Below are 16,476 nucleotides of genomic sequence, written 5' to 3' on the forward strand. Positions count from 1 at the left end.
AGCACCGCTCCGCTGGGCCCCGCCGTCTCAGGCACCGCTCCGCTGGGCACCGCCGTCTCAAGCACCGCTCCGCTGGGCCCTTCCTGTCAAGCACCGCTCCGCTGGGCCCTTCCTGTCAAGCACCGCTCCGCTGGGCCCTTCCTGTCAAGCACCGCTCGGCTGGGCACCGCCGTCTCAGGCACCGCTCCGCTGGGCCCTTCCTGTCAAGCACCGCTCCGCTGGGCCCTTCCTGTCAAGCACCGCTCCGCTGGGCCCGCCGTCTCAGGTACCGCTCCACTGGGCCCTTCCTGTCAAGCACCGCTCCGCTGGGCCCTTCCTGTCAAGCACCGCTCCGCTGGGCCCTTCCTGTCAAGCACCGCTCCGCTGGGCCCCGCCGTCTCAGGCACCGCTCCGCTGGGCACCGCCGTATCAAGCACCGCTCCGCTGGGCCCTTCCTGTCAAGCACCGCTCCGCTGGGCCCTGCCGTCTCAGGCACCGCTCCGCTGGGCCCTTCCTGTCAAGCACCGCTCCGCTGGGCCCCGCCGTCTCAGGCACCGCTCCGCTGGGCCCTTCCTGTCAAGCACTGCTCCGCTGGGCCCTTCCTGTCAAGCACCGCTCCGCTGGGCCCTTCCTGTCAAGCACCGCTCCGCTGGGCCCCGCCGTCTCAGGCACCGCTCCGCTGGGCCCTTCCTGTCAAGCACCGCTCCGCTGGGCCCTTCCTGTCAAGCACCGCTCCGCTGGGCCCTTCCTGTCAAGCACCGCTCCGCTGGGCCCTTCCTGTCAAGCACCGCTCCGCTGGGCCCTTCCTGTCAAGCACCGCTCCGCTGGGCCCCGCCGTCTCAGGCACCACTCCGCTGGGCACCGCCATCTCAAGCACCGCTCCGCTGGGCCCTTCCTGTCGAGCACCGCTCCGCTGGGCCCTTCCTACCAAGCACCGCTCCGCTGGGCCCCGCCGTCTCAGGCACCGCTCTGCTGGGCCCTTCCTGTCAAGCACCGCTCCGCTGGGCACCGCCGTCTCAAGCACCGCTCCGCTGGGCCCTTCCTGCATGCACTGTTAACGGTTCACTGTGCCCACCATGCCTCCTCCTTGACCAGTGGAGACTGTAATCCACCTGATGGACTGTGGCTTTGCACTCCCCAGGATGGAACAGTGGGCAACCCACCTACTGTATAGACTTGAGAGACTGTGGCTTTGCACTCCCCAGGATGGCACAGTGGGCAACCCACCAACTGTAGAGACTTGAGAGACTGTGGCTTTGCACTCCGCAGGATGGTACAGTGGGCAAACGAACCACTGGAGAGACTTGAGAGACTGTGGCTTTGCACTCCCCAGGATGGAACAGTGGGCAACCCACCTACTGTAGAGACTTGAGAGACTGTAGCTTTGCACTCCCCAGGATGGCACAGTAGGCATGGTGGCCCCTTCGTGGATCTGGCGTCGTTGACTCATGTGGCTTTGGTGCCCCCCCCTTCCCTTCCCCCTGAGGTGCCTGTAGTTTTTTCATCAGATGCCCCCGCAGTGTTCTCTCCAAAGGACTCAGGTCTCCTGTGTGGGCTTTGCCCTTGTGTTGTTACACTTTGGCCCACGGACACTTCGATTTTCTTTTGATGTGCAGGACTAATTGCCTCGGTTATCCATTGCACTGTATATAGAATTATTTTGATATTGATTTTTTGGCTAGTTGACCAATACTTTTCAGAGCCTATTTTGTACATAAATTTTTATTCACAATTTAATTATGTCTTGGCATTTTTCAGGGGGGTTTGGGTGGTGTCACTGTGACTTGTTGCTCTGCATTGGTGTGTACATAGTTTGGGGGGGTGGGGGTCGCATATGTGTGTGCCGTAAGCTTTCCTCCTCCCCCCTCCCGTGTGTTGTAGGTGCAGTACTCACCGTTGTCGTCTGCGCCGGCGTTCGTACTCGTGGTAGATGAGCAGGTAGACGAGAGCAGGTAGGATGTTTAATTCGGGTTCCATGCTGTCCTCCTTCCTCGTGGAGTGCGTAGAGGTGAGCGTTTTCCCGTTCGTAGTCTGTTTCCGCCGTGTTTTTATCGGCGGGGCTCCCGCCCCGGAAAAGGTGGCAGATTGGTGAGTTATGATACTGTGGGCGGTACATTGTCTGCCGCCTGTCTGTTGGCGGTGACCGCCGCGCTGTTTGTCTGTACCGCCGTGGCGGTCGGAGTGTTAAAGTGGCGGTCCCTTCCCGCCAGGGTCATAATTCCATTTTTTGGACTGCCAGCCTGTTGGCGGGTTGGCCGCCGCTTTATCACCGACCGCCAGGGTTAGAATCACCCCCTAAGACTATTAAGCGAGAAACATGTTGACCATGCTTTAAGAGTAGTAAAGGGGATCCTGAATCTACTTCACTATACTCTAAATTTAGGGAATTAGTGACAACTACTGATACTTATCTCGTATTTGATCAGGGGAGTTTAGACCTTAATTTATTGTCTCCCCTCACTCCTGTTTTTAATCTTGACAGAGGTTGGATATCGCAATAAATTATGTTTTACCTCTAGTCATTTTTAACACCACTCTTCTTTTTCATACCAATCCTACATCACTACACCTTTTTGACTGGCTGGTTACCACTGACAAGATCTCTGGCAAAGAGCCCCCCTGTGGGGCCCGTCAGGCATTGCAGTGCCGGTCTGACGAGGAGCATAGCCAGATGGTGAGTGAGGGCTCTTGCTTCAATGATTTGAACACCCAGGAACCTTTGAACTATTAGTTCACACCCTTGTAGTGGAACTGTGTATATACATTTTTGCTTTACATCTATAGACAAGACCCAGTTCCACAACATATCAATGACCTAATCAAGCATCCTAGGAATAATCTCACCTATTATGGCAAATCATGTAAAACCATGGGAATTGATGAGACATGTCCTACATAAACAAACTGCCAGTCCTGAGTATATGATAGGGCAATCCTGACATTAAGAACCTCAAAGGTAACAAAACATACTTGGCCATAAGATCACAAATGTGCAGGTGTATGTATGCAGGGGACTGTGCATCACAGTGCTGATGATCCAGAGGTGGTGGCATTGACCGTTGACACAGTCCGGGGGCCTGCTGATTGTGCACAGTGAACTGAGCAGAGGTGACCACAGTCAACCTGTGTTGATACATGCAACAATGGCCCTGTGTGGCCATTCAGAGTGCCGCAGGAGCACTGAACTAAGGTTCCAGCACTGCATGAGAGCACCCCTGCCAAACAGATGGTATACAGTTTTATCAATCTGCCAATAACAATAAAGTTTGAGTCACTGAACATTCAAAATGTATGTTGTTAACACATGATTCCTAAGGTTTTCCACCCATGTCCCAGCTAGGTGGACCAGGCTTGGTGCTGTCTAGTTGCGGATGGACAAATGAATACAATTTACATGATAACGTATATGTGTCACATGATAACTTACAGCTTATCATGACCAGTACAAATGTCCCCCCATTGTGAAACATAATTTACACAGATATGAGCACACAGCTTTGAGACAATGGCCTACATACAAGACAGCTGGAATCGAGATTTGGTATGTGTCTAATCCCTAAACACATCACTGTATCATGCATCACTTATCAGACATGTTACATATATTTTCACACAAAACATGTCACATATATACCTACAATGACAAATGTCAGCACACCATCTCCAACATTTTGCATGCATGGAGAACTGTACGTTACATGTGTTGCATTGCATCATGAAGTCTGCTCCTTACAACGCACGAGAGTGTGCACATACGTGCACTCACATTGAAATGGCTTACAGGATCTTATCCCAGCCTTAGTCAACAGCATCCTTTGCTAAAGATTTTTTAAGGGTGTCATATGTCTGAACAAATATTGCACATGGCCCTTCCTATCTTATGTTGTGTATTGTAACATACAGTTGGAATTCTGACGTGACAATGTGGTAGACCCACAATATGAGTAGTATCACATATGTACACTCAGTACACATGTGTAAACATGTATATGGCAACGAGTCTTCGTACACAGGCACATTTGCAAACAGTACCAGTCCTCGCATACATCACACACACATACAAACATATGGTAACACATTCCTATGTTACCTGTATACAATGAAATGCACATTCACACACATGTAGCCGTACCATACAAACTACATAAATGCATAGCCCCTGTTATAAAGAATGTGAATCTGGGTGCACTGTCAGCCTTTCCACAAAAATCCACACAAGGCCGTTATGCGTCAAAAAAAATTATGCATATGGTATGGTACTTTTTTCCTTATACAGGGTCATCTCCAATCTTTTTGCACCCCTGCATCCTATTTGTTAGGACCTGTTTTTGTTTTGTTTTGGATTTAGAACTCTGAGCACTTTACCACTGCTAACCAGTGCTAAAGTGCATATGCTCTTTGTGTAAATTGTATTGTTGATTGTATTTCCATGATTGACATATTTGATTTGCTGGTAAGTCCCTAGTACAGTGCACTAGAGATGCCCAGAGCCTGTAAATCAAATGCTACTAGTAGGCCTGCAGCACTGGTTGTGCCACCCACATTAGTAGCCCTGTAAACATGGCTCAGACCTGCTACTGCAGTGTCTGTGTGTGCAGACTTTAACTGCCAATTCGAGTTGGCAAGTGTACCCACTTGCCAGGGCTAAACCTTCCCTTTTCTTACATGTAAGACACTCCTAAGGTAGGCCCTAGGTAGCCCCATGGGCAGGGGGCAGTGTATCTTTAAGGAAGGACATTTACTAATGTGTTTTATATGTCCTAACAGTGAAATACTGCTAAATTTGGTTTTCACTGTTGCAAGGCCTATCCCTCTCATAGGCTAACATGAGGGCTGCCTTTAAATATGATTAAAGCATAGATTCCCTTTGGGAGTGGATAGACATGTGGAGTTTGGAATCTCTGAGCTCACAATTTAAAAATACATCTTTCAGTAAAGTTGGTTTTAAGATTGTGTGTTTGAAAAATGCCAGTTTTAGAAAGTGGGTATTTTTTTGCTTAAACCATTCTGTGACTGTGCCTGTTTGGAGATTCACTGTCTCGGTCAGTTTGACAGTTGGACTGTTTGCACCTCTCTCTAGACAGTGACACAAAGGGAGCTGGGGTGTAGCCTGCATATCCTGATGAGCCATCTGTGCTAGGAGGAAGGGGAGCATTGGTTACTTATACCTGAAAGAGCTGTGCCTGCCCTCACACAATGCAGTCTCCAACCCCCTGGTGTGTATCTGGGGCCTGGCTTGGGCAAGGAGAGATTTCACAAACAAGAGAGACTTTCCTTTGAAGTAGGCCTCCTTTAAAGGCCAAAATGGGTATAAGAAGAGCATCCAAAACCACAGACTTTAGATCACTTCTGGACATCAAGAGGAACCTCTTCCTGGAGAAGAACTGAAGAGCTGAGGAGAAGTGCTGCCCTGCCTGTGACTGTACTTTGTGGAGCTATCCTGCAGTTGCTGCTTCTGCCTGTTCAAGGGGACAGAGACTGGACTTTGTTGTGCATTCCTGCTTGGGAAGAAATCTCCAAGGGCTTGTCCTGAGCTTGCCTTCTGTTGTTGAAGTCTCAGGGCCATCAAAGACTTCTGCTGCCTGCACCTGGGCTCTCTGCTGAGACTCCTGCCGTGCCAAGTGGTGCCCTATCCAGTTCCTGGGGCCTTGACAGGTGAAACTGGCAGACCAAGTTTGAAAATCCACGCACAAACCTCCGAGACTCGGCTGAAGAAATGACGCGCTGCTGGCTCCGCGGCTGAAACTGACGCACCGCCTGCAGCGTGGCTGGAAGATCAATGCACGTGGATGGAGAAACGACACACCACACCGCTAACGGAGGCTGGTAAAATCGCAACCCACACAGCGCGCTTTTCCGGATACCGTGAAGCACAATTTTTGACGCAAACCTTGCTGGGCGCGGAAAAACAACGCAACGCCTGCCCGGACCCGAGTGCTGCCCGGATCGATACATCGCTCTCCTGCGGAGAGGAAAAACGACGCATGCCGACCCGATCAGAGGAGGAGAAACGACGCACGGTCTTGCTTGCAGGTGACAAATTAACGCATCTCTAACCTTTTTGATGCACACTAGCCTGTGTGTGTTATTTTGACGCTACCCAGATACTTTTCAACGCTAACAGTGGTTTTACTGTTTACAAAAGGATTTAAGACTCTTTTGGTTTTAAAATTTATAACTTGACTTGTGTATATTGGATTTTTGTCATTTTGGTCTTGTTTTGTTCAGAGAAATATTTCCTATTTTTCTAAACCTGTGTTGTGTTTTTTGCTTAAACCATTCTGTGAGTGTGCCTGTTTGTGGATTCACTGTCTCAGTCAGTTTGACAGTTGGACTGTTTGCACCTCTCTCTAGACAGTGACACAAAGGGAGCTGGGGTTTAGCCTGCATATCCTGATGAGCCATCTGTGCTAGGAGGAAGGGGAGCATTGGTTACTTATACCTGAAAGAGCTGTGCCTGCCCTCACACAATGCAGTCTCCAACCCCCTGGTGTGTGTCTGGGGCCTGGCCTGGGCAAGGAGGGATTTCACAAACAAGAGAGACTTTCCTTTGAAGTAGGCCTCCTTCAAAAGCCAAAATGGGTATAAGAAGAGCATCCAAAACCACAGACTTTAGATCACTTCTGGACATCAAGAGGAACCTCTTCCTGGAGAAGAACTGAAGAGCTGAGGAGAAGTGCTGCCCTGCCTGTGACTGTGCTTTGTGGAGCTATCCTGCAGTTGCTGCTTCAGCCTGTTCAAGGCGACAGAGACTGGACTTTGTTGTGCATTCCTGCTTGTGAAGAAATCTCCAAGGGCTTGTCCTGAGCTTGCCTTTTGTTGTTGAAGTCTCAGGGCCATCAAAGACTTCTGCTGCCAGCACCTGGGCTCTCTGCTGAGACTCCTGCCATGCCAAGTGGTGCCCTATCCAGTTCCTGGGGCCGTGACAGGTGAAACTGGCAGACCAAGTTTGAAAATCCACGCACAAACCTCCGAGACTCGGCTGAAGAAACGACGCGCTGCTGGCTCCGCGGCTGAAACTGACGCACCGCCTGCAGCGTGGCTGGAAGATCGATGCACGTGGATGGAGAAACGACACACCACACCGCTAACGGAGGCTGGTAAAATCGCAACCCACACAGCGCGGTTTTCCGGATACCGTGCAGGACGATTTTTGACGCAAACCTTGCTGGGCGCGGAAAAACAACGCAACGCCTGCCCGGACCCGAGTGCTGCCCGGATCGATGCATCGCTCTCCTGCGGAGAGGAAAAACGACACATGCCGACCCGATCAGAGGAGGAGAAACGACGCACGGTCTTGCTTGCAGGTGACAAATTAATGCATCTCTAACCTTTTTGATGCACACTCGCCTGTGTGTGTCATTTTGACGCTACCCAAATACTTTTCAACGCTAACAGTGGTTTTACTGTTTACAAAAGGATTTAAGACTCTTTTGGTTTTGGAATTAATAACTTGACTTGTGTATATTGGATTTTTGTCATTTTGGTCTTGTTTTGTTGAGATAAATATTTCCTATTTGTCTAAACCTGTGTTGTGTCATTTTGTAGTGTTTTCACTGAGTTACTGTGTGTGTTGGTACAGAAACTTTACACCTATCCTCTGACGTTAAACCTGCCTGCTTGTGCCAAGCCACCAAGGGGGTGTGCAGGGGTTAACTGAGGGTGATTCTCCTTACCCTGACTAGAGTGAGGGTCCTTGCTTGGACAGGGGGTAACCTGACTGCCAACCAAAGACCCCATTTCTAACATGATACTTATCCATACATCACAAATCACTAAAATTACGCCTGGCACCATGCGCATCTAAACTGTCTTGTCGTCTCAGCCTTCCCTCCAAAATCCACGCATTCCTGGTAAGTCGACAGCCTTGTCAGCTTTCATGGAAAAAATCCATGCATGGCCGTCATGCATAAAACAAACAACACATATCATTAAACGTGTCACATACTCCTGGGAAGTGATGTTACAGTACTTCCTTGCTGCAAGCATGGTAAAGTGAATTTACTTTCACTTTTATTTTACAATCTTCTAGTCTGTGGTTGTGAGAAGTTGTGTGGAGCTGGTGCTGGTTGAGGAGTGACAGTTTTTAAGAGTTTTGTGCTGTTTCCTGTCTATGTCAAGTCCAATTGGTTAGATTTGTAAGTTTTGTGCAGTTTTTTGTCCTGTTATTGTATTTGAATTATCAGGTGTTTGTCGTGGGGTAGTGTAGTTTGTTGGGCTATTTGGGGTTAGGTGGGGTATTGTTTTATTTTTTTGGGGGTTATAATTTTTGCATTGGAGGGAAACTGCAAATGTTGGAGAATGGGAGAGCCCATCGCATGAGTGGAGATGAACTGGGAGGTTTCATCTGGTTGGTGCGCCACTACCTCCTCAACATGGTGGCTATGGGTTGCCGGGTCTTCAGGGCTATCCAGCAGAGGCAAGGAAGCTGCGGGGGGCAAGGTGCTGTACCAGCTTCAAAGGATCTTTGCAGTGGAGTGGGCGGACCACCAGCTTAAACACCGGTGGGCAGACCTCATTGTCCATGAGCAAGATCTCCTAGATCACCTGTTTATTCGGTTTGGTGGACCTGTTGGTAAGTACCCCTTTTACATTGCAACATCCTCATTTGCATGTGCATGACAGTTGGACATAAGGATAACTACAGCAGGTAATGACAAGGGTCAGGACAGGAAGTTCTGTGTCACAACCTACCGGCATCTATGAAAGCTCAGCAATGCACTGGTTACAGACAAATTGCACATTCCTCTTTGAGTACTTTGGCGGTCATTTTGACCCTGGCGGTAAAAACCGCCAGGGCCGTGGTCCGCGGGAGCACCGCCAACAGGCTGGCGGTGCTCCTTTGGGCATTCTGACCGCGGCGGTACAGCCGCGGGCAGAAACGGAAAGTCGGCGGTGTACCGCCGGCTTTCCGCTGCCCGTGGGAATCCTCCATGGCGGCGCAGCTTGCTGCGCCGCCATGGGAATTCCGACCCCCATCCCGCCATCCTGTTCCTGGCGGTTTCGGTCGCCAGGAACAGGATGGCGGGATGGGGTGTCGTGGGGCCCCTGTAAGAGGGCCCCACTTAGAATTTCAGTGTCTGCTTAGCAGACACTGAAATTCGCGACGGGCGCTACTGCACCCGTCGCACCCCTTCCACTCCGCCGGCTCCATTCGGAGCCGGCTTCCTCGTGGAAGGGTGTTTCCCGCTGGGCTGGCGGGCGGCCTTTTGGCGGTCGCCCGCCAGCCCAGTGGGAAACCCAGAATGACCGCCGCAGTCTTTTGCCCGCGGTACGGTCTTCTGGCGTTTCCCGCTTGGCGGGCGGCTCCCGCCGCCCGCCAAGCTTGGAATCACCCCCTTTGTGTCTTACTGTCTTACATATACATAATAAAGTGCCAAATATTGTACACACATGTGCAATGGTGTAAGGTTTCATGTTTCCCAGACACAAATGTTCATGTCCATCATGGTCCTTACAACTGTGAAAATGTGCTAAGTAATGTTTAAGTGATGATGAACATTTTGCAGGAGTATTGTTAGTCATGGGTGTATGTGTGTGTGCCTTGAGTCATGTATGTGCAGGGTGACATGACAAGAACACCTCATAATGCAACATCTGTGTCTATGTTTTTGAAGGTAATGTTGCTAATGGAGGCAACTATTACCTAACCATATGTCAAATTTGGGCCAGTGCAAGGTTTGTGGCAGTTTGAAAGCATGGTGCCACATGATGGCAGCGCCAGACCTGAAGAATGCAAGGTGTGTATTCCTGCCGTAGGTGGCACACGAAAAAATAGCCTTTAAATCAAGTTGGTTACACTGTGCTTTTTTTGGAGTCAACTTGTATTTGTGCCTAAGGCAGGTTAGTTACATGACAATTCCATAGTTATCAAAATGCCAATTTTCACTTTGCAGGTATAGTGCCTGCATGTATGGTAAATTTTGGCCAGTGCAAGGTTTGTGGCAGTTTGAAAGCATGGTGCCACATGATGGCAGCGCCAGACCTGAAGAATGCAAGGTGTGTATTCCTGCCGTAGGTGGCACACGAAAAAATAGCCTTTAAATCAAGTTGGTTACACTGTGCTTTTTTTGGAGTCAACTTGTATTTGTGCCTAAGGCAGGTTAGTTACATGACAATTCCATTGTTATCAAAATGCCAATTTTCACTTTGCAGGTATAGTGCCTGCATGTATGGTACAAAACATGCTAAGAGCAACCATAATGACATAGTCCCTCATCATCAAACTACTGACCGCCAGCGCCCCCGGATCTACGGTCGTATAATGAACATTCCTGTAGGCCGGCGGGCGGAAACATTGTTTCCGCCCGCCGGCCTGCAAGAATGCGTGGCCGGGACATTGACGGCAAATGCCTCTGTGCAGCGGGTGCAGCTGAACCCGTCGCGCAGATCACTGCCCGACCTGCGCGATGGGGCACTGCACAGGGGTCCCAGCACTGCCCATGCCAAGTGCATGGGCAGTGCAGGTGCACCCCTTCCGCCAGCCTTTCCCTGGCGTGGAAACCCACCAGGGAAATGTATTTGAAACCTGTATATATGTCTGCCACTCATATCTGTACACGGTATTTAGGGCTAACTATGGACCAGATATTCAAGAAACTGGTGCAACGTGGTGCTGTGCCAACTTCAGCAGTGCCGCGCTGCGTCAGTTTTTAAACCCAGGGCTTCACCATATTTCCAAGAGTGCGTCTGCATTAAGCTGCCTGCACCAACGCAGGCATGCTTGCGCCATAGTGCAAGTGTGTCTGCGTTGAGGGGAGTGTTTGTTTATGCACAGGAAGGTATCCCTTCCTGCATATAAACAATCTACAATGGTGTTTTGCAACTTCTATGTGTGCTGCAAAATACAGCGCACATAGTAGTGCTAAAGCGTCATTTAAAAAAGATTGTACATGTGCAAAAAGGGATGCTTTCCTGCAGATAAGCAATCATCATTGGCATTTTTCTTCTTCTGTGTGTGCCGTCGAATTAGGAACACATAGAAAAGCAAGAAAAGAGGAGGAATAAAAGCATTCCTCATTGTTTTGCCATGCTAACACCACTCCTGGGGTGGTGTTTGTTTTTGGCGCTGCTACTAATTTGCGATATCTCTTTTATCTGGGACAGTGTCAAAAGCAATGGGTGTTGCCATTGCACGCCCCTCTGATGCAGGAAACTGCGTCATACGGGCCAATATTTACATGGAGGCGTTACGCTACAAAAAGTGCCATTACAGCTCCTTGTACATATGGTGCTGTGAAAAGCGCCACCCGAGCGTCACTGAAATTGACGCTCTGGTGGTGCTAGGGCATTTTAAATCTGGCCCTTTGTCTTTCTGACACACATGAAATAGTTGGCAGTTGTTAATTTCTAACACTAAATTCACTAGCTTACTCAGCTAAACAAGTTGAATGTGCAACAGTTGTCCATGCTTTTATTTGTTCAACAATCACAAAGCTGTTTTCCTGTCATGTCTTGCAGGTGGACCTCCACCCTACACTGTTGAAGAGGTTTCCTGGTTTGAAGACCACGTTGCAGCCAGTTAGTGTCACCTTTTTTGTCACGTGTAGGTCTAGGGTTGTGTGTGAGAGGGTATGATGTGTGCAAAGCCATGTCAAAAATGGCATGGGTGTCAATTAAAATACCATCATCTAAGTTTGGGTATCGGCATCATGTCTGATGTAATTTTGAGGATGTGCCAACGTGTGCTGCAATGGAATTGTGGGTCTTAGCAAAAGGTAATTATGTCCACAAACACAGTGATGTCAGTCAAGATATGTGCCAGAGGTGCTGGTATTTAGAACTGCATGGCTGTTGCCAACATATTTGTCACAGCACATGTTGCTGCACTGTGTGCCACACGTTGCATTAATTTACTCTGGACATGGTACAAATTATGTACATGTGTTGAGGTCTCTAGGGGGCTTATCAATGAGATACTTGCACCACTGGTGCTTCACTACTCTTCAGAAATGAAGTGAGTCACTGGCCGTGCAAGAAGCTTTTTTTGATGGGCAGCAGTCGGTTGAGCACACATAAAGATTTAAGCTCTTCTCCAGATGGATGTGAGACATGTCTACAGATTGTAGCAAATTAGATGTGTGCAGATTAACCTGCATGATCTACCCATCATGATAATTGTGAGTGAGCATGGCCACATCACACGTGTATGAGATGTGCATGGAGAGTGTTTACCTGGTACTTAGGAGATGTAAAAAGGCATGTTCACAAGTAGGTTAATATTAATGGAAACTGACGCTGCAGCTAGTGTAGCACCACTTTTCCTCTGCCCTTTAGCGGACCCCTACATTCTCCATGGGTGCCCCGCATTACAAATTCGTCACACCATGCAACAGGGTAGGGGACAATAGGGTAACATTTGTAGAAATAGTTATGTACTGTTCAGGCTTAGCGCAAAATATATTAACACTAACCCTGAAATATACACGGACCCCATTGGAAAAAATCATGTTTCCCCTTGTAATGGCTGCTCTGAGCAGCACCCCCTATTGGGTGAACCCTACCTTGCATATATGATGCTTGGCATAATTAACGCTATGTCACAGGGATTTTGGCCTTGTTGGGCCACATCAGCCTCACCAGAATGATGAAACTAAAGTGGCGCAAGGGGGAACTAGTCCAACTTAAAACTGGGCCCTAATGTGCAACATTAGATAGCCGTTATCCCTGTGACATGAACATGTTACCGTAGATACCTGGTAGGCAGTTTATTTTTGATTTGGATCTTGACATTGTTGTAGTATGTCTGGTTGATAACATGTGTCATCTGAAGATGCTGTATTCATTGCATGGTTATTCTACCCAATGCAGTTTTTTATGTCATGTTCTCCTCATGTTTTAGCAGCCACAATGACCCCAGCACTGAAGCGTGCATTTGAGAAGAGGGCAGAGCGTTACTGCTATGTTTTGGAAATGCAAGCGAGTTACCGGAAGATGGCCAAAAGATATCGTAAGGAAAAGTCATTGGGGTCTTGGCAGGCATTCCCACTTGGGGGACCACCTAAACAGGCCGCAACCACCACCAAAAAAACATCTAGCTTTATGGCAAGGGTCAGGGGTGCCTCAGCCGGTCCCACCCCCTCCACATCCACAGCACAAACTTCGACAGCAGCCCAGCAACAGCCACCACCAGCTGCCACAGTCTCCAGCTTTGAGGCGGACATGCAAAGGGACATGGCAGATATAAAGGTCAGGTTGGCCAATCTGGAGCAAGAAGTTGCCAGAAATTACAAACAATTGAAGTACATTAAGAAAAAGCATTAAAAGCTATGAATAAGAAAATGCAAAGCTTCCCAGTTCCTCCCCGTCCCCTATTTCATATTGTAAATAGTTTTAGTGAGTTTTTGGGTGGGTTAGATAGCGTAGATTACGTTAGTTGTATGACATTGATAGTATAGTTGGGGGTGTTTTTTATTTTTGGTTAGGGGTTTCGGGCAGGGGTTATGTATGGGGCTCTGTGTAAAAAAAATTAAAATTAAAAAATACATTATTTTACATGTATTTGTTTAGGCTACAGGTTAAGTTAATCTATGTGTAGCTTTAGTTCATGTTGTCCTACTCGTCTATTGTCTGTTAAGGGTGATGGGGGACAATGTTTATTGTGTGTCATTACATGTATGAGATATGTTTATATTAGGATAGATAGCTGTAGGGGTAAGTAAAGATAAGTTAGTATAGGTTGTGTTTTTAAGTACCAATAAATCCAGTTAGTTTTAGATAATAAGGTGTCCATGATGATTGACTGTTTGTATGATCGGTTGCAGTATGACATCAGCTACTCGGGACAGTTTTCAGCGCAGTTTCTGACACTCAAATTGTGTATGAATACACATTCTTTGATAGGAAATAATGTAACATCAATTGTCATCCCTAAGGTCTGTAACAATCATTCTTGAAAAGTTTAGCAGATTAAACTCCACCCTATTTGGGGAATGGATACTGGCAAACTAACAGCTGCCCCTCACAGTCTTACATGTGCCTCTTCTGTTTCTCACATATTTGTTGGGCAGGTACAATCATCAGGGAAATTTCCAGTCACTTGTGTTTTGAACCACACATGCCATATGTCAACTTGCATGGATTTCTGTTTGATACATGCTTTGAAGCCTCAGATAGTTGATTGTAGTCTGCTATACTATTGGTCACCTGTTAGACCTGGCAGCTTTAGGGTGGTCATCCCCCAACTTTTTACCTTCCTCCCTCCACTTTTCTGACACTGTTTTTCCTGGTTTTAAGACTCTGCGCACTTTACCACTGCTAACCAGTGCTAAAGTGCATATGCTCTCTCCCTTAAACATGGTAACATTGGCTCATACCCAATTGACATATTTAATTTACTTATAAGTCCCTAGTAGAGTGCACTACATGAGCCCAGGGCCTGTAAATTAAAAGTTACTAGTGGGCCTACAGCACTGATTGTGCAACCCACATAAGTAGCCACTTAACCATGTCTCAGGCCTGCCATTGCAAGGTCTGTGTGTACAGTTTCACAGCCACTTCAATTTGGCATCTAAAAGTACTTGTCAAGCCATAACTCCCCTTTTTCTACATATATGTCGCCCCTAAGGTAGGTCCTAGGTAACCCATAGGGCAGCGTGCAATATAGGTAAAAGGCAAGACATGTAGATATGTGTTTTATATGTCCTGTGTTGGAAAAGGGGTTATTGCCAAGGCAGGTAGGTACCTACACCTAGCAACAAGCCACCAACCTCCACTTAGGTACAGTTAGGTCTCAGTAAATTAATCCCAGCTCAACCCTTGGTAGCTTGGCAACGAGCGTCAAGGCTTAACTTAGGAGACAGAGTGTAAAGCATTCAAATATCACAAAACAGTATTTAAATAAAACACAGGAAACAGTTTAAAAATCCAAAACCAATTCATAAAAATAGATTATATTTTTATCTTTAAAATGACACCAAAACGAATAAAATCGGATAAAGGGAACCGGAGATATGAATTTTTAAAGAATTATTATTTTTCTAGAGCTTAGAAACAAAAAGCGCCAATCGGGTCATCTGGTTGCACCTCGACCGGGGCAAAGTCAAAGTTTCAGGCCGACCGCGTTGGAGCCCTACTCGGCTACAAGTCGCGGGAGGCCTCGGTTAAAAAGTTACCTTCTGACTTAGTCTTTATTTTGAAGATTTTCTTCAGCGGGACGAACCTGCCAGTCCTATCTGACCTCCTGGAGCCCTTCTCCGGATACGCGATGCTGGATTCCTCGGTGGAGATTTTTACCTTCGGACTTAGTCGTTTTTTCGAGGTGAAAATCCTTCGACCGGGGTAAACCTGGATCTTGATCCGACGTCCATGGAGCCCTTCTCAGATACGATGGCTGGGAGGTCCCGGTCAACTTTTTACCTTCGGACTTAGTCTCTTTTTCGGAGATTTTTCTTTACCGGGACGAACCACCAAATCAGGCCGGGTCGCGGTTGAGGCAAGCCGGCTAGAATTTCCGCGGCGGGTCGGTCCCTCTATGGAGCTTTTTTACAAAAATTCTCAAATCTTCTCCAAACTTCCGGGGCTTCACCCAGATGTTCTTTTAAGGTTCTTTTGGGGTCCACAGCTCACCCCAAGGGTCCAGAAGTTCTGAGATGGTCCTTGGGGGGTGCGGACTACAACTCCCAGAATGCACCTGGCGCAAACTCCTTTTTGGCCACTGGGCAGTGGTCAGCTGGTCGCCTTCTTCAGGAGTTGGTGCAGGGGACTCTGGTTAGCAATTTTTCACCTGTAGCAAACAGGGAGTCCCTCCTTGAACCAGTTGAAGCCAGGCAAAGTCCTTCTTGTGGTGAAGCCCAAGTGTGCAGCTGGTGCAGTCCTTCTGAGTGCAGGTTCCAGGTGCAGGCCAGGGGTCCAGCAGGGCAGTCCTTCTTCTCCTTTAGTTCTTTCTTGTTGAAATCTGGTGGGGATCTGAGGTGTGGGTGCAGGTCTGCCAGTTTTATCCTTGCTCCTGGGTGAAAAGCAGGGGGGTCCTGGTTCTCCAATCAGGTACAGGGTCGTCCCCCTGTGATGACCACTTCCTGGGAAGTGTGGCAAAAATCCATCCCAGTGGGCAACATTCTCTAAAAATCCAACATGGCTGAATCTGATTTTTGGAGGTTACATCTGGCTGAGCCCACCCACTGGTGTGGCTAAAAATCATAAACACACCCCTCTCCTGCCCTCTCCTAATCTAATCAAGGGGGCACCTAGTTGTCTGGGGTTGCAGGATGTGGGGGTGTTGCTGGTTGCTCCAAATGTCTTTCTCTGCCTTTGAAGACCAGTTTGGCAGCCCTCTCCCTTCCTGACTCACCATCTACTGAGGGGAGATTCTCTCCCACAAGCACATTCCTTTGTGTGAAGCCAGGCCACTTCACACCTCATCAAGGCAGCTCGGCTAAGCTGCTGCAGGCTGGCCAATCAGAGCACAGCAGCAAAAACAATGCAGGGCTGAAATTGGCAACTTTTTAGGTAAAGTCTACAACTTTTTACCTGAACAAGTTATGTTAAATCCCACAACTG

The 16,476-nt window shown here is 48.2% G+C and overlaps 1 long non-coding RNA gene across 1 annotated transcript in view; it reads left to right on the forward strand.

Moving 5' to 3' along the window:
- Positions 1–13,002, forward strand: part of LOC138296006 (uncharacterized) — an 85,174-nt gene extending 72,172 nt beyond the window's left edge. Inside the window, exons 3-4 of the long non-coding RNA XR_011203727.1 lie at positions 11,440–11,499; positions 12,821–13,002. This is a non-coding gene — a long non-coding RNA (uncharacterized lncRNA). The remainder of the gene's footprint in view (positions 1–11,439; positions 11,500–12,820) is intronic.
- The last annotated feature ends 3,474 nt before the right edge of the window (positions 13,003–16,476 follow it).

The sequence above is a fragment of the Pleurodeles waltl genome, chromosome 1_2 (assembly GCF_031143425.1).
Source record: "Pleurodeles waltl isolate 20211129_DDA chromosome 1_2, aPleWal1.hap1.20221129, whole genome shotgun sequence".
Lineage (NCBI taxonomy): Eukaryota > Metazoa > Chordata > Amphibia > Caudata > Salamandridae > Pleurodeles > Pleurodeles waltl.